The sequence below is a fragment of the Bubalus kerabau genome, chromosome 22, assembly GCF_029407905.1.
Source record: "Bubalus kerabau isolate K-KA32 ecotype Philippines breed swamp buffalo chromosome 22, PCC_UOA_SB_1v2, whole genome shotgun sequence".
Classification (NCBI taxonomy): domain Eukaryota; kingdom Metazoa; phylum Chordata; class Mammalia; order Artiodactyla; family Bovidae; genus Bubalus; species Bubalus kerabau.
In genome coordinates, this window is record NC_073645.1 from 1,742,759 (window position 1) to 1,769,308 (window position 26,550).

General features: G+C 44.4%; 1 pseudogene; it reads right to left on the reverse strand.

Moving 5' to 3' along the window:
- LOC129636492 (coiled-coil domain-containing protein 3-like) overlaps positions 1-26,550 on the reverse strand; it is a 43,674-nt pseudogene that overhangs the window by 2,256 nt on the left and 14,868 nt on the right.

Consider the following 26,550-nt stretch of genomic DNA (forward strand, 5'->3'; position numbering starts at 1 on the left):
AAGAAACATGACTCAGCTACAGACAGAGGTCATTTCTTATGAAAAGAGCCCAGAAGGTAGAGCAAAGGAGAAGCACTCCTATGGGCAGGACCAAGTCCTCATATGCTGGGGTCCAGCCCCAGTGGATCCAGGGAAATTCGAAGGAGAGACGGTGTCGGCAAATACACTGGCTTTAATTAAATATTAATTAGAGATATAAAGAGTAATAGAATGAGGATAGCTCAGTAGGAAAATTCAGTGGAGAAAAGAGGCTGAATAATTTGGTTTATGTGGAAAGCTAGTAAAGTTTAAAGGCAAGGAATTTACATTACCTACGTAGGCTGCAGGCATCCTCCTGTTCTCCCAAAGGAGAGGAGACACTAAGGCCTACCCGGTCAGATCTTAGAAGCCCAGGCATAATTAGTAGGCTTGACGAGCCTCCACGTTCCAGATGGGGATTCAGCCAGAAGGTGAGAGAAAGAACGACATGGGGAGACCAGTCTTTCAAGGAACTGATCCCATTTTTTATTTTTCCAGGGTCTGTTTTTATACACTGAGATGTTATACAAAAGTCACGTGGGATCAGCAGTCCTGACTTAAGTCAGGTGCTTCATACAAATGTATACAGAGGTGTTAGGGTTGTTACATCATCTTTTGGCCAGGGGGCCTGCTGACAATTTATGACCCTCTCCTTGTGACAGTGGTCAGTCAACCAGAACACTTATTTCCCCAGGGGTGATTATTTTTAAAACAGATGCCACCTTCCAAAGGTACCAGATAAAGTTACATTCCTATAGGGTGAGGGTGTAGTGGGTTTTAATTAAGGAAATAATTTGCTTAGCCTAAGGTCTAACATGATTAATATCAAAGGTTAATACTTATTTCTTCTATATATTTATTAATGTGTATAAGGGCAGGGGATGTGGAGACTTAGCAGTAAACATTGGCTCAACAAATGAAAAACCCTTCACCAATACAATTTCTAAACAGCCCACTATACTTGTACTAATAGTTTTCTAACTTCTCTAAAGAACCTGTTTTTAGAAGGTTTAAAGCATCTCATGCCTCTCACGGTTGGGAGGCTGTGAGCAATCACATGTGGCTGGACAAGCCTGTCAGGAAGGCTAGAGAACCTTCAGAGGAGTTTGTAGGTAAAAACACTCCTGTCATGCCCCGGAATTATTATTAACTGGCACTCTAAGTTAACTACTTCTCCAAAAGAGGTGGTGGGGGACAGCCCCCAGTAAAGTCAGAGGTGTAGGTGAGAGCACAAAGTAGTAAAGTAGGCAGGCTCTGGTTTTGGGGGTAGATGCTCGAGAATTTCCAGGGGAACTCCTGAGGCTCGATCCCGCCTTTTCATATGTCAAGCCTCCTTCCTCATGACCTTTGCCATGGGCGGAGGTCCTCACGCTGGCTCCCGGCACTCATCAAAGGGCTGGCAGCACCAAACTGGACCTCAGAGCTGCTATGGACTACGGTGCCTCCCATTTCCCATTTCTTAATGGGAGAGGCTAGTTATTCAGCAGAATGGTGGGGGTGTGGGTGGCGGATAACTTGTCCCTTTAGTTCTCATGTCTTAGTACTGAGAGGGTTGTGCTCACAGGGTCACACTCTAGAAATCACACCCAGAAACCTCATCTGCATGTGACACCTGTACCTGATGAAGATGGTAAGACCTCTACTTGAGCCTGGACCTGACACTGTTAACAACTGAGACTCGTGAGGGAACGGGTAGGGAAAAGGGTATTTTTCATTGGAAGGAATGTAAAAAATTGTGGCCAGTGAGTAAGTGTGATAGTTTTTAAATGTACCCATTAGTTTTAAAAACTTTATTCTGTAAAAAATGGTAGAATATAGGCCAAGTATAAGTGACTTGCTCCTATTGAACAGAAGATGATGAAAGTGATGCTGTGTGAACTGCAAAGTGAGGTTAGACAAGGCAGCAGGGCTTCTGCCTGGCTCTTAACCTGGGAACCAGGCTCCATGTTGTGAGTAAGCCCAGGCTGCAAAGAGAGCCTAGGTGCTCAGGGTAGGTGTTTCACTTGTCTGCCTTCATCAAAGTCCAGCCAACCAAAGACACAAACTATCAGACATGGGAATGAACACACCTTCACCTGATTCCAGCCCCCAGCCCTTGAGCTGCCCCACTTGAAGCCAAGGGGACGAGAAGCCAGCCATCCTGGCCACCTTTTCCTAAGTGTAGATTTTGAACGAAACCAATGTTGTTTATTGAAACCACTAAACTTAGAGCTGATTAGGAAAAAAAAACAGAAAAATGGACTTTTGAAAAAGAGAAAATAAAGAAACATAACTTAAATGCAGGTAGAAACTGATCTCCTATAAACTGGAATATAATAAAAGGTGAGATTTTTTAATGACAATGTTGATGAGAAGCATATAACTAGAAGGAAGAGTTAAGAACTATTCAAGAAGAAGTTTTTTCAGGGTTCCCTTCAATTACAATTTCTTACACATAAGCAGGTGTGACTCCTTAGAATTTCTGCTCAAGTTTGAAAGCAATGAAGACTAGTAAGCAATAAGACATATGATTTGAACTATAAGCAATAACTAGATATAGTTTAATTATCAAAATCAGACTTTGACCTCATCTCAATTTACTAAAATTCTAAAAGATATGGGTAGCTTTGAGTACTTACTAATCTAGAACTTAATCTTCATTGTCCTCTCCTGAGAGAGAGAAATAAACCACCCCGAGATGCCACTTCATACTTGCTAGGATGGCTATACTCACAGAGACAGGTAATGACTAGTGTTGACAGGAATGTATAGAAATGGGAGCGTTTTACATACTTTGGATAAAAATATAAAATGATGCAGCCATGCTGGAAAACAGTATGGCAGGTCCTCAAAAGGTTAAACAGAGTTGCTGTGTAATACAACAATTCTACTCATAACTGTTTTCCCAAAATAAATGAAAAAATATGTTCACACCAAAACTTAGACATAAATGTTCACAGCAACATTACTGACATTGGCCAAAAAGTAGAAACAACCCCAAAGGTCCATCAGATGATGAATGGATAAATAAAATATGGTACGTCCGTACAATAGAATATTATTGAGCAATAAAAACAAGGAAATACTGATACATGTTAGATGTAACTTGAAAATATTATGCTAAATGAAAGAAGGCAGTCACAAAAGATCCCATATTGTGTGATTCCACTGACACGAAATGTCCAGAAAAGGGACATCTACACAGTCAGGGAGTGGAGTCATGGTTCCCTCAGGCTGGGAAGATCAGGAAAGGAAAACTGGCACAGTGATTTCTTTGGAGGGTGATGAAAATGTTCTAACATCCTGTATAATTCTTTAAACACATATAAAGTTACTGAAGTATACAGTTTAAATGAATAAACTGCATGGTATGTTCATTAGATTTCAACAAACCTGTCACCAAAAACAACGTATGCTTTGGGGTCATTAATGCTGTGCTGCTCAGCTTCAGATCACCAGCCAGGGTTCAAGACAGAGAGAGTCCAGAGTGATTCATTTTGATATTTGGCAAAACTAATACAATATTGTAAAGTTTAAAAATAAAATAAAATTAAAAAAAGAAGGAAAAAAAACAAAAGAAGAAGAAGAAAAAAAAAGAGTGTGCCCTTTTTATCTCAAAATGATATAGGGAAAAGCAGTCTTTTTTACTGGTGTCCAACCTAAAAAATTAATAGACAAATCTGTTCACTGCTCGAAGCATGGAATGATTTATATTTCCCCAAATTAAGTGATTTTGTGGTTCTAAAACTGATTAAAAATTATCTTATGTTTTAGCATATTAAGTTGAATATCCATTTCAGTTTGACTGGTTTTTAAATCTCCATGGAAACTAAGCTCTCCATTTTCATATTCATTTAACTTTCTTCTTGTGATTTTTAAGAGTTGCTTAAATCTGTAGAAATGTATAGAATGAGTAAGTTCTTTAAGAGCAGATATTTAATAATTAAACAGATATATGTTCTATCAGATAAAACAAACAAATCTATAAATTATAATCTTTTCTTATTGTTCAAATTTAGTATTCCTTGAAAGCATAACTAAATTCTAATCAGATAAATAGTATGAAGAAAAATTTTATCACATTTAAATATACTGTGTGTGATATATGTAATATATGAGTTCTTATAAATAAGTTAATGTCAATTTTAGCATACTAGTATGAAATATTAATTTAGTATTAAATATTAATTATAAACCAGATATCAGTATTCAAGCTAAAGATGAAGAGATATTATATATGAATGTTTTTTGAAAAGACACAAGACGCATTTGTTCCTACTGACCACAGCCTCTACAAAAAGAAAAGGAAGTAGATACAAAAAAGCAACAAGATTCGGACTCAAAATTGAAAAAAAAAAGAAAAAGAAAAAAAAAATCTTTTGAGCCTGAGTTAAGTGGGAAATAACCCAGGCTGAGAGTTTTAGAAGAAAGGAAATCAGAAGAGAGAGAGAGGGTACCAGTCTCTTCAAGACTGTTTTAAGAGATGTAGAAATCTTGCCCAGCACATTGTTAACAAAATGCAAAGCAATGTAGAGAAAATTAAAAGAGAAAAAAAATATTAATGAGAATCAGAGAAGAACTCTTTGTATAATCATTCCTTGGCATCCACAGAGGACTGGTTCAAAAATCCCCCAACACTCCTTGGATACAAAATCCACGAATGCTCAAGTTTCCCTAAGCACATCTTCCCTATACTTTCAGTCATCCCTAGATCACTTACATTATCTAATACAATGTAAACACTGTGCAAATGGTTATAAACACAGTGTAAACACTATGGAAATAGTTGCCAGCTTGAGACCAATCCAAGTTTTGCCTTCTGGAACTGTCTCAATTTTTTTTCCCGGAATACTTTTGATCTTGGGTTGGCTGAATCTGTAGATGATGAGGGTTAACTGCACTCAGCAAAAAAACAGGAGCAGTTTTTTATCTTACTGATCAAAACATGGTCACTAATTTTATTATTCTTTAAGTTACACATAGATTTTTGTATGTACATTTTATAACTAGAATTTTGGGGCAAAAAGAAAATATAAGCCAAATCAAGATACTTTTTAATGTTGTTCAACAATAACACAGGTAGGTTTTTAGATAATAAATCACTTGAATGATGAAGGGAAGGAACACAATTAAAAGAAGGCAGGATTACCAAAAAGAACAAAGATACTTTGCAGAAGTAAACATTAAGCATAGATGATGAGGAAGAGAGTGACATTACTATATGCAGAGGCACAGTTGTTACTGTTTTAGAAATCATTACAGTTAAGTATAACACTGCTGCACTCAAAAACATTTCAGATTGTGCTGACTTTCCACAGTAAGCTTTGAAATAAGACAATGTGTTTAATTATGAAAATACATTTAAAAATGAATTTGTGTCTAAGGTTTTAAATAAAATAAAATTATACTTTTAATAGTTTAGATTATCAGAAATATTAAAATCTTACCCAGTAATCTCTTTTTTGAACTCACTGTTTTTCTTCTTTTCTTGGTCCAAGTTATTTTCCAGAGATTGTTTTAATTCAATGTATTTCTTTAATTGTTCCTTTTCATCCTCAAACTTAGAAAAAAACTATGTAAGAAAATTATTTTTAAACACCTAGAGAGACTTATTCTTTCTTAAATATATTATTTCTCATGAGTTCCCAAGTTAATATGAATTTATAGTAAATACAGTTTTTAAACTTGATTGATGCCAATAACAGATTTCAAAATTGATGCCTTTTCCTAAGACAACTTAAAATGATTTTTCATTTCATCATTTTTCTGGAATTTAAATTGCCAACATTTATTTGTTAAAAATAGAGAGTTTTACACATAAAATACTAAATGTTAATGAAAGTTTTTTTTAAACACTGCCTATATTTACATTTTACTTTCTAGAGATGCTCTAAAATCATTTTCATCAATGGTTCAAGATATTCCAGGTTTTGTTAAGTCACACCTTACTAAAATAATCTTTGAAAAATTCCCATGCAACCCCCATCTCTTAAAAAAAAATCCAACAAATGAAAAATACAGTCGTTCAGAAAAATGGTTCTATACAAACATAGTGTTCATTCTTAATGAAGAGAACAAACTACAATACTTAAAATGATTCATTCTCAGAAATCTCACAGAAAGATCTGTATTACAAAAGAAACTCAAAATTTTCAATCAAATCATTACTTAAATTTCTGGACTCAAATAGATCTTTGTGTACCAATGTTCAAAGCAGCATTATTAACAGTAGTCAGAAGGTGGAATATCATTGACAGATGAATGAATAAACAAAATGTGGTCTATAAAAAATATTGCTTTTGGACTGTCACAATTTTTTAATTAAAATCTTACTATAAAAATCATTAATTTTATGAATTCAGTTGATTTCTTCTATAGAGGAATCACAGTACTAGTAGCAAGCAGTATCAATAAAAATGCAATAAGCTAATCAATGAGACTTTTCATATTGTCCAAAATATTCTTATATATTACTAGTAAAAAAATTAAAATTCTTTCTCAGTATGACAGAAATTAAGAGGTTGACTTACCGATCTTGTACTTAACAGTTTTTTTCCGAAGCTCTTCAATTTTGCCCACTTGCTTTTTGACTGTAGTTTGTAGCTTGACGTTTTCAATTTCAAGCCTAAAATGCAGATTTTAAAATAATTATTCTCACATTTTTTAAGATTTTCTTTGATGTAGACCATTTTAAAGTCTTTATTGAATTGACTGTAATAATGCCGCTGTTTTATGTTTTTGTTTTTTGGCTGTGAGGCACGTGGGGCCCAGCTCCCCAACCAGGGATCAAACCCACACCCTCTGTCTTGGAAGGCATAGTTTTAACCTTTGGATTGTCACAGCATTCCTTCACACATAGATTTTTTAAATATCACACTGTTTTTGAACAAACATCTGCAGGTTCAATGACATAGGTTCTTAGAATTTTGAAAAGTAGATGATTTGGCCACTGTACTGTTTTTCTATTTGTGACTAATCGCCTTCCCTGGTGGCTCAGATGGTAAAGAATCTGCTGACAATGCAGGAGACCCAGGTTCGATCCCTGAATCAGGAAGATCCCCTGGAGAAGGGAATGGCAACCCACTCCAGGTTTCTTGCCTGGAGAATTTCATGGACAAAGGAGCCTGGATGGCTAGAGTCCATGGGTTGCGAAGATTCAGACATGACTGAGCGATTAAAACTTTCACTTTTCACTTGTGGATAATGTGCAAAATATGGAAATAATGGGGGAATTATGCATCTCAAAACAGCTCAAAGCTGAAATGTTACACAGCTTCACGATAATGTGCTTATTATCACTATTGATCTATTCTCATATTATACCGTTTATCTGCTTATATTTATTTTCTATGCTGCTTTAAATCGTACTTTTGGACGTGATCCCGTGTTTTCTCAGCACATCTCACAGCCTCTGTAAGTTGATCCTGTGCTTCTTGCAACTAAAAAAAAAAAAGAAAAAAGAAAAAAACAACTGTTTTAACTACTAATAACCTAGTAAATCCACCATCATTGGTTTTTGTCTCTTTTGTCTGCATATTGTTAACAGCTGCTTTCCTGCCATACAGCAGAGATGAGTTGTTACAACAGACACCTTACAGTCCACAAAGTGAAAATATTTCCTGTCTGCCCTCTGCAGGTTACTGACCTCTCCACTAGCACTCAAACACAACATCATCCATGCTTTAAATCAGATTTTCTCAAGTAAACACACAAATTTATAAACTATTTTATAAACTATTCAAATGGGGAAAGACAGAAAACTATAAACTATAAAATAGTTTATAAACAAATTTATAAACTATTCAAATGGGGAAAGACAGAAAACTACCTTATGCTAAACAATTTTTTTTTTTTAATCCAGGCTCCACATCGGCCATTACTTTAAATATCCACATATGCAAATGACCACAGATCTTCCAATGGTTACGAGAGCTAACACTGCTGTTGGTGACAACCAGATGCTTCAGAAACTAGTGTGAGAGGCAGTAGCTACACAGGAGCCAGAATGCCTGGGCCTGTGTCACAGTTCCATGAGTTCTGAGCTGTGTGTCCTGGAGCAAATCACTTAACCTTTCTGTATTTCAGTTTCTCCATCCATAAAATGGAGACAATGGAAGCATCAACCTCAGTGCGATGTTTGGAAGATTATATTCCAGACTTGACATAACTTACTTTAGACAAGGAAATGGCTCCAGTATTGCCAGAAGGAAACCCGCTCAGTATTCTTGCCTGGAGAATCCCATGGACAGAGGAGCCTGGTGTGCTACTGTTCATGAGGTCACAAAGAATTGGACACGACTGACTAACCACATACATAAACTATTTAGAAGAGGAAGTGATCCAAAGTGAGGCCTGATCCCCCTGCCATGACTCCAGAGCAATCCCGTGCTTACCCTCACAACTTGAATGGAGACTTGACTTTGCTGAGACAACACGAGAGGCTCCCTGAGTTCCCCATGGTACCTGGAGAGGAATCCCAAGCCTCCCGCCACAACTTGAGACAAACCACTAGATGCCCCCAACAACATGAGATGAGGCCCTTTTCTCCTGCAGCGCCTCGAGAGCATTCCTGAGTTCCCTCTCAAAACTCGAGAGGAGGCTTGACTCCCTTCATGCAGTTCAAAGGGGCCAAGAGATCCCCGTCACAAGTCAAGATGAAAGACGAGTTTCCCACCACAACTCGACTAGAACCCCGTGTATCCCACCTCATCTGGAGATGAGGGCCCATTCCCTGCTTCAACTCAAGAGGAATCCCAACTTCCCCTCGCACCACAAGAAGAGGCCTGTGTCACCAATTAAATGTCGAGTGGAAACCCACGGATCCTGCTGCAAGGAAAAAGGATGCTGAGTTCCCCCTCCACTCCAGATAAGTCCTGATTCCCCTGCACTGGCTCCAATGGAACACCGAGTATCCCATCACAAAAGGATGGGAGACCTGTCTCCTGTGCTGATCCTCTTGAAAAAGCCCAAATTCAATGCCTGAACTCGACCTGAGGCCTGACACCCCTTAGACAACTTGAGAGGAATGCAGAGTTCCATGCCTCAACCAGAGGAGACCTGACTCCCTAGTTGAACACTGATGGGAAGCCCGAGATCCCTGTCCCCGCTGGAGAGGAACACTGAGTTGACCGACTGAACTCTAGACACAGCCCTATTCGCTGACAGTGACTCGAGAGAAATCCCGAAGTGCCCCTCGCAACTCCAAAAGAGACCTGACTTCTCTGAGGCAACACGAGCAGGTCCCGGAGGTCCCCATCGCAAATCTAGAGGAACCCCAAGCTTCCCACCACAACTTGAGAAAAACCACGAGATTCTCCTCTCAACGCGAGATGAGGCCCTGTTCCAGAGCAGTGTATAGAGAGAAATGCCACATTCCCTCTGGAAACATGAAAGGGTACTTGACACCCTTGATGTAACCCAGGAAGGTCCCCGAGATATCCGTCCCCAATCAAGAGGAATGCCGAGTTTCCCAGCACACCTCAATCTGAGCCCCTTTGCTCCTCCTTATCTCGAGATGAGGGTCGATTCCCCTGCTTTCTCTGGAAAGGAATCCCGACGTTCCCATCGCCCCTCAAGAAGAGGCCGGTCTCACAGTGAAACTCGAGTGGAACCCTCATGGGTCATGCCACAATCCCAAATCCACTCGAGATAAGGCCTGATGACCCTGCACCAATTCGAATGGAACCCCGAATATCAAGTCAGAACACGAAGGGCCACTGACACCCCAGTTGCATCCTCCAGAAAAAGACTCAGGTTCCAAATCCAACTCAGCAAGAGGCCTGACACCTCATTCACAACTCAAGAGGCAAAACGACTTCAATGCCTCAACAGAAAAGGAGACCCGCCTCCCCTGTTCAGACTCCACAGAAACCTTGAGATCAATGTCAGAAATGGAGAGGAACACGGAGGTTCCCATCAAACTCAAGATGAGGCCCTATTCATCCCAGCAGCACTGCTAGAGGAATCCTGAGGTGCCCCTTGCAACTCGAAAGCAGATCTGACTTCCCTGAGAAAACACCAGCGGGTCCCCCAGGTCCCCATGCAACTCGAGAGGAACCCTAAGCTTCCCACCACAACTCCACAAAAAACCACGAAATTCTCCCCTCCACACAAGATGAGGCCCTTTTAGGCTGCAGCGTTTCCCAAGAAACCCCACGTTCCCTCTTGGAACTGGAAAGGGAACTTGATACCCTTTATGAAACCCCAGAAGCTTCCCGAGATACACGTCCCCACTCGAGAGGAATGCCGAGTTTCCTGCCACAACTCAAGAAGAGCCCTGTTTTCCCCTCCTCAACTCGAGATGAGTGGCGATTCCTCTGCTTCGTAGGTAAAATCATCCTGATGTTGCCGTTGCCCCTCGAGAAGAGGCCAGTCTCACCTTGAAACTTGAGTGCATCCCCAGGTGTCAGAGGGTGGTGGGAGAGTCGTGGGAGGGTGGTGGGAGGATGGTGGGAGGGTGGTGGGAGGATGGTGGGAGGGTGCTGGGAGGGTGCTGGGAGGATGGTGGGAGGGCAGTGGGAGGGTGGTGGCAGGGTGATGGAAGGGTGGTGGGAGGTTGGTTGGCGGGTGGTGGGAGGGTCGTAGGAAGATGGTCAGAGGGTGGTGGGAGGTTGGTGGAGAGTGGTGGGAGGTGGATGGGAGGATGGTGGGAGGGTAGTGGGAAGGTTGATGGAGAATGGATGTAGAGTGTACGCAGGTATATCTTCAGTGAGCTCCTGGTCTGGAATAAGGAGGACCTCAGAACTGCACAGTACACAATGAATTGGCCCAGGCAGCACAGCTCTGTAGTATTAGCATCTGGCTGACCACCACTGGGATTCCCACCTGGCCGGCTGGAGGTGGGGTTTTTGGAAGAGGGAGGACAGCATTTGAACATGGGGGCCCATAAACACATCCCTTCGTGGCCTGTGTCTGTTTCCCCATTCCTAGCAGCCCCTTCTCTGGGGCTGAGTTCATGGCTTGAGGGCTGAGGATGGTGGACCCACCAAGAGGCATGCCTCCTGCTTCCACCGATTCTCCTCCTCAGCCTTGATCGCCTCCTGCTTCTTCATCTCCTGTTCCTGTTCAAACCTGTTGGTCAGGTCCCTGGGCGGTTTGATGGCGTACTTCTTCAGTTCAGCTCAGTTGCTCAGTCCGACTCTTTGTGACCCCATGAATCGCAGCATGCCAGGCCTCCCTGTCCATCACCAACTCCCGGAGTCCATTGAGTCAGTGATACCATCCAGCCATCTCATCCTCTGTCATCCCCTTCTCCTCCTGCCCCCAATCCCTCCCAGCATCAGGTGTACTTCTTAGGGGGTGCCTTTTCCTCCTCCTTGACACTCTGTCACGAGACAAGAGGAAAAGGATTGGCAGCCACCCACACTCTTGCTCCTGGAGTTTGCAGGCTCTCTGACCCCAAACACAGAAAAAGCCTCAGCTCCAGACCTGTGACTGTGGGCATGGCCTCCCATTTCCCTAACCACAGCATCTTCTGCAAAATTCAGTGAGAACATTTTCCCCAGGCTTGATCTGCCAAATGCATACAGGCCATGTCTGTATGAGTTGCCCATCCAGGCCAGAGCTCAGGAGGTGTGACTTCTGTTCTTCATCCCCCACGGCCTAGACTAGCTACAATCTGGATCTGATTTAGAAAATGGGGAAATTGCTGGGAATCAGATTTTTCCAGGTTTTAAAACTGCAGGGCTTCACATGTTGACTTGAAGTGAGAGTTTCCTGGGCTCGGAAAAAGAACAAAGCCTGTGTGTGTGTGTGTGCATGTGTGCATGAGCATGTGTACAAAATGTGTGCTAGGTGGCCAGAAAAATGCCCAGGAAAAGACACCACAGAAGCTGCAGAATGGGGAGAATCTCCTGGGTTTGTTTCTCCTGGGTTTGAATCTCCTGGGTCACTTCCCGTCGCAACCTATGAACAACCACAAGATTCTCCCCTCAATGCTAGATGAGGCCCTTTTCCAGAGCAGTGTCTCGAGACACTGCTCTTGAAATGCGAAAGACTACTTGACACCCTTGATGCAACTCAGGAAGGTCCCCGAGATACCCGTCCCTACTAGAGAGGAACGCTGAGTTTCATGCCACAACTCAAGAAGAGCCCCGTTTTCCCCCTCCTCTAATCGAGATGAGGGTCGATTCCCCTGCTTCCTCGGGAAAGGAATCCTGATGTTGCCATCGGCCCTCAGGAGGAGTCTGGTCTCCCCTTGAAACTCGAGCGCGTCCCCAGGAGTCGTGCCTCAATTTGAAAAGATCCTGATTTCCCCATCCACTCTAGATAAGCCTGATTCCCCTCCACGGACTTGACTGGAACCTCGAGGATTGACTCAAGACATGAAGGGAGGGGTGACAGCCCTGTGGCACCTCAAGAAAATGCCCCAGACCCCTATGTCCAATCGACAGGAAGACTGACACCTCTTTTACACCTCAAGAGGGAAGCTGATTTCCATGTCTCTACACAAGACGAGGCCTGACTCTCCTGTTGAAACTCCATAGGAACCCTGAGATCCATGTCAGAACTGAAGAGGAAACTTGAGGTTCTGGCCTCAACTCGAGATGAGGCCGTATGCCCCGGCACCGACTGGAGAGGAATCCCGAGAGGACCCTCACAACTCGAATGGAGACTTGACTTACCTGAGGCAACACGAGTGGTTTTGAGGTCCGTGTTGCAATTCGAAACAAACCCCAAGTTTCCTGCCATGACTCGAGAAACCCCAGGAGATTCTCCCCTCAATGCGAGATAAGGCCCCTCTCCGCTGCAGTGACTTGAGAGAAATCCCACCTTCCATCTAGAGCCTCGAAAGGGTACTTGACACACTTTAGGCAACTCAAGAAGTTCCCCGACATATCCGTCTCCACTCAAGAGAAACACCGAGTTTCCCACTGCAACTCAAGAAGGGCCCCGGTTTCCCCTCCTCATCTCGAGATGAGGGTCCAATCCCCTGCTTCATCTGCAAAGGAATCCCGATGTTCCTCTCACACCTCAAGAGGAGGCCGGTCTCACCTTGAAACACGAGATTAACTCCAGGGGTTGTGCCACCGCTCGAAAAAACCCCGATGTCCCCATCAACTCAAGATAAGGCCTCATTCCCCTGCAACGACTCGAATGTCACCCCGAAGATCAACTCACAACACGAAGAGAGAACTGAGAGCCTGTGGCACCTCTAGAAATAGCCCCTGATCCCTACCTCAACTCGACAGGAGGCCTGACACCCCTTTTCCATCTCGAGAGGGAAGCAGAGTTCCATGGCCCAACACGAAACAACATCTGACTCTCCAGGGCAATCTCCATAGGGACCCCGAGATCCCTGTCAGAGCTGGAAAGGAACCCTGAGTTTCCCGCCTCAACTCGAGATGAGGCCCTAGTCACCTGCACCAACTTGAGAGGAACCCCGAGAGGCCCGTCACAACTCAAAAGGATTCCTGAATTACCAGAGACAATATGAGAGGCTCCCTCAGGTCCCTGTGGCAACTCGAGGAAACCCACACTTCCTGCCGCAAGTCGAGAAACACCTTGAGATTCCCCCTTCTATGCAAATTGAGTCCTGATCCCCCTGCCGTGACTCCAGAGCACTCCCGCGCTCGCCCTCGCAACTCAAATGGAGACTTGACTTCCCTGAGGCAACACAAGAGGCTCCCTGAGTTCCCAGTGGTACCTGGAGAGGAATCTCAAGCCTCCAGCCACAGCTCGAGACAAACCAGGAGGTGCCCCCATCAACACGAGATGCGGCCCTTTTCTTCTGCAGCACCTCGAGAGCAATCCCAGGTTCCCTCTCAAAACTCGAGAGAAAGCTTGACTCACTTTAGGTAACTCAAGGGGGCCCAGAGATCTCCATCACAACTCGAGATGAAAGCCGAGTTTCCCGCCACAACTCGACTAGAACCCTGTGTATCCCACCTCATCTGGAGATGAGGGCCCATTCCCTGCTTCAACTCAAGAGGATTCCCACCTTCCCCTCGCACCACAAGAGGAGGCCTGTGTCACAAATGGAATCTCAAGTGGAACCTCGCAGATACTACTGCAAGGAATAAGGACACCGAGTTCCCCCTCCGCTCCAGATAAGTCCTGATTTCCCTGCACTGGCTCCAATGAAACACTGAGTATCCCCTCACAAAATGATGGGAGGCCTGTTGCCCCTGCCTATCCTTTTGATAAAGCCCAAATTCCCCAACTGAACTTAACCAGAGGCCTGACACCCCTTTGACAACTCGAGAGGAATGCAGAGTTCCATGCCACAACACCAGACGAGGCCTGACTCCCTAGTACAACCTTGATAGGAAGCCGGAGATCCCGGTTGCCGCCAGAGAGGAACACTGAGTTTCCCGACTGAACTCTAGACATGGCCCTATTCACGGGCAGCAACTCGAGAGGAATCCTGATGGGCCCCTCGCACTGAAAAAGAGACCTGACTTCTCTGAGGCAACCCGAGCAGGTCTCTGAGATACCCGTTGCAACTCGAGAGGAACACCACGCTTCCCACCGCAACCTGTGAACAACCATGAGATTCTCCCTAAAACACGAGATGAGGCCCTTTTCCAGAGCAGTGTCTCGAGAGAAACCCCACGTTCCCTCTTGAAACACGAAAGGGTACTTGGCACCCTTGATGCAACTCAGGAAGGCCACCAAGATTCCCGTCCCCACTCAAGAGGAACACCGAGTTTCACACCACAACTCAAGAAGAGCCCTGTTTCCCCCCTCCTTTAATCGAGATGAGGGTCGATTCCCCTGCTTCATCTGGAAAGGAATGCTGACGTTGCCATCGGCCCTCAGGAGGACTCTGGTCTCCCCTTGAAACTCGAGCACATCCCCAGAAGTCGTGCCTCAATTTGTAAAGATCCCAATTTCTGCATCCACTCCAGATAAGCCTGACTTCCCTGCACGGACTTGACTGGAACCCCGAGGATTGACTCAAAACACGAAGGGAGGGGTGTCAGCCCTGTGGCACCTCAAGAAAGAGCCCCAGAACCCTGTGTCCACTTGACAGGAAACCTGACACTTCTTTTACACCTCGAGAAAGAAGCTGAGTTCCATGTCTCCACACGAGACGAGGCCTGACTCCCCTGTTGAAACTCCATAGGAACCCAGAGATCCATGTCAGAACTGAAGAGGAACCCTGAGGTTCCAGCCTCAACTCGAGATGAGGCCTTATGCCCCTGCACCGACTGGAGAGGAATCCCAAGAGGCCCCTCACAACTCGATTGGACACTTCACTTTCCTGAGGCAACACAAGCGGGTCCCTGAGGTCCCTGTCTAAACTCGAGAGGAACTCCAAGTGTCCTGCCGAAACTCAAGAAACCCATGAGATTCTCCCCTCAACGCGAGATGAGGCCCTTTTCCAGAGCAGTGTCTCAAGAGAAACCCCACATTCCCTCTTGAAACATGAAAGGATACTTGACACCATTGATGGAACTCAGGAAGGTTCCTGAAATACCTGTCCCCACTCAAGAGGAACACTGAGTTTCATGCCACAACTCAAGAAGAGCCCTGCTTTCCCCCTCCTCAACTCGAGATGAGGGTCCATTCCCCTGCTTCGTCAGGAAAGGAATCCCGACGTTGCCGTTGCCCCTCAAGAGGAGGCTGGTTTCATCTTGAAACTCGAGCGCATCCCCAGGAGTCATGCCTCAATTCGAAAAGACACCAATTTCCTCAGGCACTACAGGTAAGCCTGATTCCCCTGCATGGACTTGACTGGAACCCTGAGGATCGACTCAAAACATGAAGGGAGGTGTGGCAGCCCCGTGGCAACTCAAGAAAAAGCCCCAGACCCCTATGTCCATTCAACAGGAAGCCTGAGACCTTTTTGAAACCTCGAGAGGGAAGCGGAGTTCCATGTCTCCACACGAGATGAGGCCTGACTTTCCTGTTGAAACTCCATAGGAACCCCGAGATCCAAGTCAGAACTGGAGAGGAACCCTGAGGTTCTGGCCTCAACTTGAGATGAGGCCCTATGCCCCTGCACTGACTGGAAAGGAATCCCAAGAGGCCCCTCGCAACACGAACAGGTTTGAGGTCCTGGTTGCAACTCGAGAGGAACCCCAAGTTTCCTGCCACAACTCGAGAAACCCCAGGAGATTCTCCCCCAAACGTGAGATGAAGACCCTTTCCACTGCAGTGTCTCGAGAGAAATCCCACGTTTCCTCTTGAGCCTTGAAAGGGTACTTGACACCCTTTAGGCAACTCAAGAAGTTCCCCGACATACCCGTCTCCACTTGATAGGAACACCGAGTTTTCCACCACAACTCAAGAAGAGCCCCAGTTTCAACTCTTCAACTTGATATGAGGGTCGATTCCCCTGCTTCATCTGGAAAGGAATGCCAAAGTCCCTGTTGCACCTCAAGTGGAGGCCAGTTTCAACTTGAAACTGGAGAGGAACCTGGGGGTCTTGCCACAATTCTAAAGATATGGATTTACCAATCCACTAGAGATAAGGCCTGATTCCCTTGCACTTATTTGAATGGAACCCCGAGAATCAACTCACAACACGAAGGGAGGACTGATACCCTGGTTGCAAATTTGAGAAAATCCCCACGTCCCCAATTCATCTCGACTGGAGGCCTGAAACCTCTTTTACAGCTCGAGAGGAAAGCAGAGTTCCATGCCTCAACACAAGTCAAGACCTGACTCCCTGTTTGAAACTGCAGACACACCCCTAGATCCACGTCAGAACAGGAGAAGAACCCTGTGCTTACTGCCTCAACTGCATATGAGGCCCTGTTCAATTGCACCACCACAGAAGAATCCCGAGAGGCCCCTCACAACTCGAAAGGATTGCTGACTTCCCACAGGCACCATGAGAAGGTCCCTGAGGTCACCGTCACAACTCGAGGGAACCCAAATTTTTCTGCTGCAACTCGAGAAAGACCTAGAGATTCCCCCTTCAACACGAATTGAAGCCCTATTCCCCTGCCGTGCCTCGAGAGCAATCCTGCGCTCCCCCTCACAACTGGAATGGAGACTGGACTTCCCTGGGGCAACACGAAAGGCTCCTTGAGTTCCCTGTCTTAACTTGAGAGAAACCCCAAACTTCCCGCCGCAACTCGAGAAAAACCAGGAGATTCCCCCGTCATCGCCAGATGAGGCCCTTGTTTACCTGCAGGGCCTAGAAAGCAGTCCTGAATTCCCTCTCAAAACTCCATAGGAGGCTTGACTCCCTTTAGGTCACTGAAAGGGCTCAAGGAGATACTTGTTGCAACTCGAGAGGAGAGCAGAGTTCTTTGCTTCAACTCAAGATGAGACCTGACTCCCCAGGTGAACCTGGAATGCAACCCTGAGATCCCTGTCGCCACTGGAGAGGAACACGGACTTTCTGGACACAAGTCTGGATAAGGCCTATTTCTCCTGCAGTGACTTGCGAGAAATCCCGAGATGCCCATCACAACTCGAAATCAGACCTGACTTCCCTGAGGCAATACAAGCGGGACCCTGAGGTTCACGTCACAACTTGAGAGGAACACAAAATTTCCTGCCAAACCTCGAGGAAAACCATGGGATTCTCCCCGCAACATGAGATGAGGCCCTTTCCCACTGCAGCGTCTCATGAGAAATCCCACCTTACCTCTTGAAAGTCAAAAAAGTACTCCACACCCTTTATGCAACTCAAGAAGTTCCCCGACATAACCGTCCACACTTGAAAGGAACACCGTGTTTCCTGGCACACCTCAATCTGAGGCCCTTTGCCCCTCCTCATCTCGAGATGAGGGTTGATTCCCCTGCTTTGTCTGAAAAGGAATCCCAACATTCCCATTGCACCTCAAGAGGAGGCCGGTCTCACATTGAAACTGGAAAGGAACCCTCGTGGGTCGTGCCACAATGCCAAAGTCACTGATTTCCCCATCCACTCGAGATAAGGCCTGATGCCCCTGCACCGATTCAAATGGAACCACGAATATCGAGTCACAACACGAAGGGGCACTGCCACCCTGCTTGCATCCTCCAGAAAAAGCTGCAAGTTCCAAATCCAACTCGTCATGAGGCCTGACATCCCATTCACAACTCAAGAGGCTAGCCAAGTTCCATGCCTCAACACAAGACGAGGCCTGCCTCCCCTGTTCAAAATAAACAGAAACTGTGAGATCAATGTAAGAAATGGAGAGGAAGCCTGAGGCTCACGCCTCAACTTGAGATGAGGTTCTATAAATCCCTGCAGTGATACGAGAGGAATCCCGAGGTGCCCCTCGCAACTTGAAAGCAGATCTGACTTCCCTGAGGAAACCCGAGCGGGTCCCCCAGGTGCCCAGGCAACTCGAGAGGAACCCTAAGCTTCCTGCCACAACTCCACAAAAAAACACAAAGTTCTCCCCTCAATGTGAGATGAGGCCCTTTTACACTGCAGCGTTTCCCAAGAAATCCCATGTTCCCTCTTGGAACTCAGAAGGGAACTTGACACCCTTTATGAAACCCTAGAAGCTTCCTGATGTACCCGTCCCCACTAGAAAGGAATGATGAGTTTCTCGCCACAACTCAAGAGGAGCCCTGTTTTCCCCTCCTCAAGTCGAGATGAGGGTCGATTCCCCTGCTTCGTCTGGAAAGGTATGCAACATCCCCGTCGCCCCTGAAGAGGAGGCCGGTCTCAACTTGATAAAGGAGAGGAACCCGGGGTTCTTGCCACAATTTGAGAGACACGGATATCCCCATCCACTCGAGATAAGGTCTGATTCCATTGCACAGATTCGAATGGAACCTCGAGAATCAACTCGCAACATGAAGGGAGGACTGATACCCTGGTTGCAAATTCGAGAAAAGCCCCAGGTCCCTAATTCAACTCGACTGGAGGCCTGAAACCTCTTTTACAGCTCGAGAGGAAAGCAGAGTTCAATGCCTCAACACAAATCGAGACCTGACTCCCTGTTTGAAACTGCAGACACATCCCGAGATCCACGTCAGAACAGGAGAGGAACTCTGAGGTTCCCGCCTCAACTGGAGATGGGGCCCTCTTCCATTGCACTGATCCCCAAGGAATCCAGAGAGGCCCCTCACAACTCAAAAGGATTGCTGACTTCCCATAGGCACCATGAGAAGCTCCCTGAGGTCACCGTCGCAACTGGAGGGAACCCAAAGTTTCCTGCCACAACTCGAGAAAGACCTCGAGATTCCCACTTCAAAGCAAATTGAAGCCCGATTCCCCTGCAGTGACTTGAGAGCAATCCCGAGCTCCCCCTCGCAACTGGAATTGAGACTGGACTTCCTGGAGCAACACGAGAGGCTCCCTGAGTTCCCCGTCATAACTCGAGAAAAATCTGACTTCCCGCCACAACTCGAGAAAAACCAGGAGATTCCCCCGTCATCGCCAGATGAGGCCCTTCTTTTCCTGCAGGGCCTAGAGAGCAGTCCTGAATTCCCTCTCAAAACTCCATAGGAGGCTTGAGTCCTTTTAGCCCACTCAAAGGGCTCCAGGAGATACCCGTCGCAACTGGAGAGGAGAGCAGAGCACTTTGCTTCAACTCAAGACAAGACCTGACTCCCTAGATGAACCTTGAATGCAACCCCGAGATCCCTGTTGCCACTGGAGAGGAACACGGAGTTTCTAGACACAAGTCTAGATGAGGCCTATTTCCCCTGCAGTGACTTGTGATGAATCCCGAGGTGCCCATCACAACTCGAAATGAGACCTGACTTCCCTGAGGCAATACGAGCAGGACTCTGAAGTCCACGTTGCAACTCGAGAGGAACCCCAAACTTCACGCCAAGCCTCAAGGAAAACCATGGGATTCTCCCCTCAATGCAAGATGAGGCCCTTTCCCTCTGCAGCATCTCAAGAGAAACCCCACATTCCCTCTTAAAACTTGAAACAGTACTCAACACCCTTTAGGCAACTCCAGAAGTTACCCGACATACCCGTCCTCACTCGAGAGGAACACCCAGTTTCCCAGAACACCTCAATCTGAGCCCCTTTGCCCCGCCTCGTCTGGGGATGAGGGTCAATTCCCCTGCTTTGTCTGGAAAGGAATCCCGATGTTCCCGTTGCACCTCAAGAGGAGGCTGGTCTCACACTGAAACTCGACAGGAACCCTAGTGGGTCATTCCACAATGCCAAAGACACTGGTTCCCCATCCACTTGAGATAAGGCCTGATGCCCCTGCACCGATTCGAATAGAACCCCGAGTATCAAGAATAAACATGAATAAGCATTAAAACCATCTTCAGTGAAAACTATCCATATAGAAAAGACCACGCAGATCCCATATTCACCATGTCTGCTTTATTTATTTTTTCCCCTTCTTTTTTTTTAAATTTTATTTTATTTTTTAACTTTACAATATTGTATTGGTTTTGCCATATATCAAAATGAATCTGCCACAGGTATACATGTGTTCCCCATCCTGAGCCCTCCTCCCTCCTCCCTGCCCATACCATCCCTCTGGGTTGTCCCAGTGCACCAGCCCCAAGCATCCAGTATCGTGCATCAAACCTGGACTGGTGACTCATTTCATGTATGATATTATACAAGTTTCAGTGCCATTCTCCCAAATCATCCCACCCTCTCCCTCTCCAACAGAGTCCAAAAGACTGTTTTATACATCAGTGTCTCTTTTGCTGTCTCCTATACAGGGTTATTGTTACCATCTTTCTAAGTTCCATATATATGCATTAGTATAGTGTATTGGTGTTTTTCTTTCTGGCTTACTCCACTCTGTATAATAGGCTCCAGTTTCATCCACCTCATTAGAACTGATTCAAATGAATTATTTTTAATGGCTGAGTAATAATCCATTGTGTATATGTACCACAACTTTCTTATCCACTCATCTGCTGATGGACATCTAAGTTGCTTCCATGTCCTGGCTATTATAAACAGTGCTGCAATGAACAATGGGGTACACGTGTTTCTTTAAATCCATCAAGTTTGTCCAAACCACTGAAAATCTCAGTAACACTCTTTAAAAAAAAAAAAAAAAGGATGGGAAGAAAAGATATATGCATACAATTTAACAATTGCTGAAATGGAAGTGGGGCTGTGAGTTACATTATACTGTAGAAACCATATGATTTCCTGATTTTGAAGATTATGTGCAGGTTTTGCAGGAGAATGCACCCATTTTGTTTAAAACACATAGAGTATTTTAGATGATATGGCAAATGCAAGCACTTTTTCCCATTGCTAGGTGTTTTCTGTACATTTTAAATTACCAGAAAGTAAATTATGTCTCAAAACAAACAAGTCAATACCATAAAAGAAAATCAGATTAGACAGGCATGAAACTTTCCTATAGAGGTCAAGACTTACCCAGACGAAGTTCAAGGGAAGCTGTGATGATCACTGCCCTTGAAGGAGTCCACATGGAATGAAGAAGTACTGTGGGAAGTCTATTAGTAAACACCATGCCTTGGGTCCTCTGGATGACCTATTGCACGTGAAACAGATTTTACAAATAAAATTTTCCCCATAACTTCACAAAAAGTTGTTAGACTACATTCAGTAAAGTTGAATAATTTCTGATCAATTTACAATCCTATAAAATACTACAACTTACAATCCCAATCAATAAACAAAAATCACTTGCATTTCTATACACTAATAACAATCAGAAACAAAAATTAAGAAAATCCCACTTACAATTGCATCCAAAAGAATAAAACATCTAGCAACAAACTTAATCAAGGACATAAAAGACCAGTAGTCAGAAAGCTAGACTACCTGTGGCAGATTCATTTTGATATATGGCAAAACCAATGCAATATTGTAAAGTTAAAAAATAAAAAAAAATATATATATATATATATATATATGAAAGAGCTATGACCCAGATATTCTTTATGGCCATCTGAAATCAATGGGAAAAAATTAAAACTTAGGTAAAACTTGAAAAAATTATTTAATATCAAAGTTTTCAAATGTGGGAGGAAGTAATTTGGCTGTTTTATAATGGAAAATACAAACATTCTTAATGAAATACATTAACTAGTAAGGTTATAAAGACTACATAAAAAGAAAATACATCTGGATTAATTAAAAAAAGAAATTTAAGTTTGATTTTCAATGAATACTTATGATTGGAAAATATGCATTTTCTAAAAATCAATGTTCTTAACAGAAAATATAAGAATTCATCTTGGATAAACAATTTCACACCGGAAATTTTCAGAGAATATTTAGTTCATTCAGAAGTTTAAGCCAATCATAAAATTCAGCCAACAGAACATTAAGTTCATCCACAAGTTTAACATATTATGCCATTTAATCAGCACAAGTCTGAACTAATTTAGTTAATATTGTGTTTAAAGTCTCATTTAAAAAAAAAAAAAAAAGAAAGCTAGAAAGCACTGATAAAGAAACCAAAGAAAAGTCAAATAAACAGAAAACTATTCCGCGCTCACACACTGGAACAATGAGGAATTTAAATGTCCATTCCAACCAAAGCCATCAACAAATACACTGACTGCAATCACAAAATAATATTCAATGGCCTTTTTCACAGAAATAGAAATATCCCTAATATTAGGCTGCTAATATTGAACAGGACCTTAAATGGCCAAGAAGACTCTGAGAAAGAAGAAAACAGCTGGAGGCATCTTCCTCTCCGACTTCAAACTACATCACGGACGTGTAGTAACCAGCACAGTGAGGAACTGGCAGGAACACAGACACATGGACTCCAGGAAAGAATAGAGAGCCCAGGAATGAACCCACATGTGTGTGGTCAGTTCATGAAAATCAAACCAGGAACAAGGGAAGAGGAAAGGACAGTTTTCTTAAGAAACAGTGACAGGAAAACTGGCCACCTACTCGGAAGAACACCAGTAAAGGTCATCCTCTAGATCTTCTAACAGAAATCGGACTGAAAACCTGCCATTTTGCACATGGAGCTCTTTCCCCCGCTGAGTCCTGAGACGGACCTTTGGTCAGCGCTCAGCTGGACACAGGAAACTTCTACTTCGTCCTCATTTTTCTCTCTTGCAGCGCCCCCTGCTGGCGGGCACTGAGGCAACCCCGCTCCTCTCAGCTGGGAGGCAGCCCCATTACCCAGCAGCCTGAGCCCTGATGGCCCTGAAGAGACAAAGCTCCCGCCAGCTGGTCACCGAGCCCAGTCTGAAGGAAAAGCTTCCTGTGTCCGCGGGTCAGAGGGGGTTTTGGAGCCCCCTGTGGGCCGCCAGAGAAGAGCGGGCAGCCCTGTGCTCACAGCCCTCAGAGGGCTCACCCAGAAGCAGCTCTGCTGTGAACACTCAGACTGGGAGCCCAAACTGAAATGGAGCAGAATAGCTCCATGACCCTCCTCAAAACATGGCTAAGGAACAATCAGAGCCTGTATGGAATGCAGCCATAAAAAGGAACACATTTTAGTCAGTTCTAATGAAGGGGATGAACCTAGAGTGTATTAAACAGGGAAGTCAGTCAGAAAGAGAAAAACATGGAATCGAGAAGCATGGCTCTGATGAATCTGTTCACATAGCAGCACCAGAGATGCAGACATAGAGAACAGACTTACGGACAAGGGTGGGGAACAAGAGGGAGAGGGTGAGATGAATGGAGAGAGCAGCATGGATGCATGTACACCAACATTTGTAAACAGACAAACAGTGGGGATTTGCTGTATGATTCAGGAACTCAAACTGGGGCTCTCTAATAACTTAGACAGGTGGGGATGGATGGAATGTGGGAGGGATATTCAAGAGTGAGGGGATACACGTACACCTATGGTTCATTCATGTGGATGTATGACAAATCAAACCAATATTGTAAAGCAATGATTAATCAACTAAAAATAAATAACTGTTAAAAAAGATGAAATAAACAGAAACACAAACTTTTCAACTAACACTGTAATTCAATTTAATAAACTATACAATTTGAGAAAGCAACAAAAGATCTACATGACCTTTGGTCTGGTGATGAGTTCTAACACACATCAAAAAGGCCAACTTACCAAATTAGGAATAGAAATTATTTAAAACATTGACTTTTGCAATTTTATACATTTACTCTCTGAAGGACCTTATTCGAGAGAACCAAAAGACAAACTGTTAAATGAACCACTGACCACCCACCCTTGCCAGGCAACAGAGAAGAGAAAACACTTGCAGGAGTCACTTACAACAGGAGGTCCTGGTAAGGAACAAGGAACTAACAAGCTACCACCAACCAGGATTCTGGAGAGGTCAAAAAGAGATGGGAGACTGCAGTCCAGAGGTCCTACCAACTTCCCAGGATCCTCCTCGCTGGAATCCATCTCAGCGGAGTGATGTGTGTGCCCCCAGGAAGGATCCCAATTCAGAATGACTGGCAAGAGACAAACCAGAAACTAACCCAATGACCATAAACCCTGAGACAGTGAGCCACGTGGCAGAGCAGTTCTCTCTGTTTCTCTCACCCTCCTGCACTCTGGCCCGACAGCCCTTCCCAATGAAGTCTCTCACTTGGATGGTACTCCTCTCCTCAGACAATTCATTTCAAAGTGTCAGATAAGAATCCACTCTCAAGACCTGGAAGGGATCCCCCTTCCTTCATCAAAACCACAATCCAGGAGAAAATATCTTCCAAATGCTACCTTGTAGAGAAGGCAATGGCACCCCCTCCAGTATTCTGGCCTCAGAAATCCCAGAGACAGAGGAGCTTGGTGGGCTACAGTCCACAGCAGGGCATTTCTGAGGGGAGGAAACAGTCCCAGGGAAGCTGAGGCACTCGCCAAAGGCCCCAGAGCTTTGGATGACACAGCCAGAACTGTGGCTGAGGACTCCCAGTGGCCAGGCCTCTTGATCCTAGCCTTTCTCACGAGGTACATGTGTGGAAAACTAGAATCAAAAATATGCCTGAGGGCTTCCCTGGTGGCTCCATGGTAAAGAATCTGCTTGTCAGTGCTGGAGAGGCAAATGTGATCCCTGCTATGGGAAGATCCCACATGCTATGGAGCCCGTGTGCCACAACTGCCAAGCCTGTGCTCTAGATCCTGGAAGACACAATGCCAAGCTCACATACTGCAACCACTGAAGCCCGTGAGCCTGTGCCCCACAACAAGAGGAGCCACTCCAGCGAGAAGCCCGCACACCACTACTTATGGCCCACGCTCACCCAAACTAGCGAAAAGCCCACACACGAAGACCCAACACAGCCAAAAATAAATACAATTGTTTTCCCTAAACATGCATATCTGACAAAGAATCTGTACTCAAATTGTCCAAGAACACTAGAGTAAACAAGCCCATTCATAATTGGTAAAGATTGAAATAGACACCTGGCCATGGAGGGTATACTGATAGTAAACTATCCTACAGAAACATACTCAAGATACTGGTGGCAAGCATGCACAGCCCACTTTGGAAGACAGTCTGACAGTTTTTACAGTAACCACATGGGACAAGCACTGAATTCTATACATGACAAGTGGTGGAAACCAGGTATCTGACCATTGGAATGGGAAGTTACAGAGAAACAAAAGGAAAGCTTCCAAGATCCATGGAGACATCATCACAAATTACCTTTAACTGAATATGTTCAAAGGTAAGCTGGAATACATGTATATATTTCCGAGTATTGTCAGCTGAGCATATTTAGCTCCTACATGTATGTTTTGCATATCATTCTCTAATGAAAGGGAACAGGAAATGTCCCTGGTGGTCCAGTGGTAAAGAATCTGCCTACCAATGCAGGGAACACGGGTTCATTCCCTGGTGCTAGAAGATCCCACATGCTCAAGGGCAACTAAGTTCCTGTACAACTATTGAAGTACTTGCATGCTCCAGAGCCCAAGTTCTACAACCAAAGAAACTGCTGCAATGAGAAGCCATGGCACGGCAACTACAGGGCAGCCTCTGCTCACTACAACTAGACATCTAGCAACAAAAACCCAGCATAATCAAAAATAATTCAATGTTAACAAAAATAAAAGGACAGAAGTTCTTTGAATAAATGACTGAGATTAGGGGTGAGGCAGTACACATATGAGCCAGGATTATCTTAAAGTATGAGAAAGTAAAGAAAGTAAAGACAACTATCAAGCTGTCCAAACTGATAAAAATGAATGATTACACAGTTTTATCTATATACACTAGCAAATAATAATCTGAAAAGGAATTTTAAAAAAACAATTACCTTTCAATAATGTCAACATTAATAAAATACTTTGGCATGGATATAACGAGGATCACAAGACAAGCACACCAGAAATTATACATGATTGCTGAAAAAATATCCTGAATATATGTACAGATATCCCATAGCAATGGAAAGACTTAAAATGGCAATACCATGGAATGCATCTAAAATCTGAAACGAAGATCCAATATGACTTGATCACTCAGAGCTTTTGTGTCATAACGTTTTATTAAAGTATAAAAGAGATAGAGAAAGCTGCTGACATAGACTTCAGACAGGGGCAGTAAGAGTACCCCCTGCTGGTCTTTAGCCACTAGCAGTCTGCTAAGGAAAGAAAGGCAATGTCTCAGAGAATTGCACCACGCCCCTCACCTGCAACATGCATTGAGATAACATTGGCAGCAGGTGAGTCATCCTGGGCCATAAAATGATTGACATGAATCTTGAAGAAAGGCAGATTTCCAGGCAAATATATCATTTCATTAACATAGATTAGGAGAACAAGGTATGAGTAAGACATAATGGTTTGTCAAGCC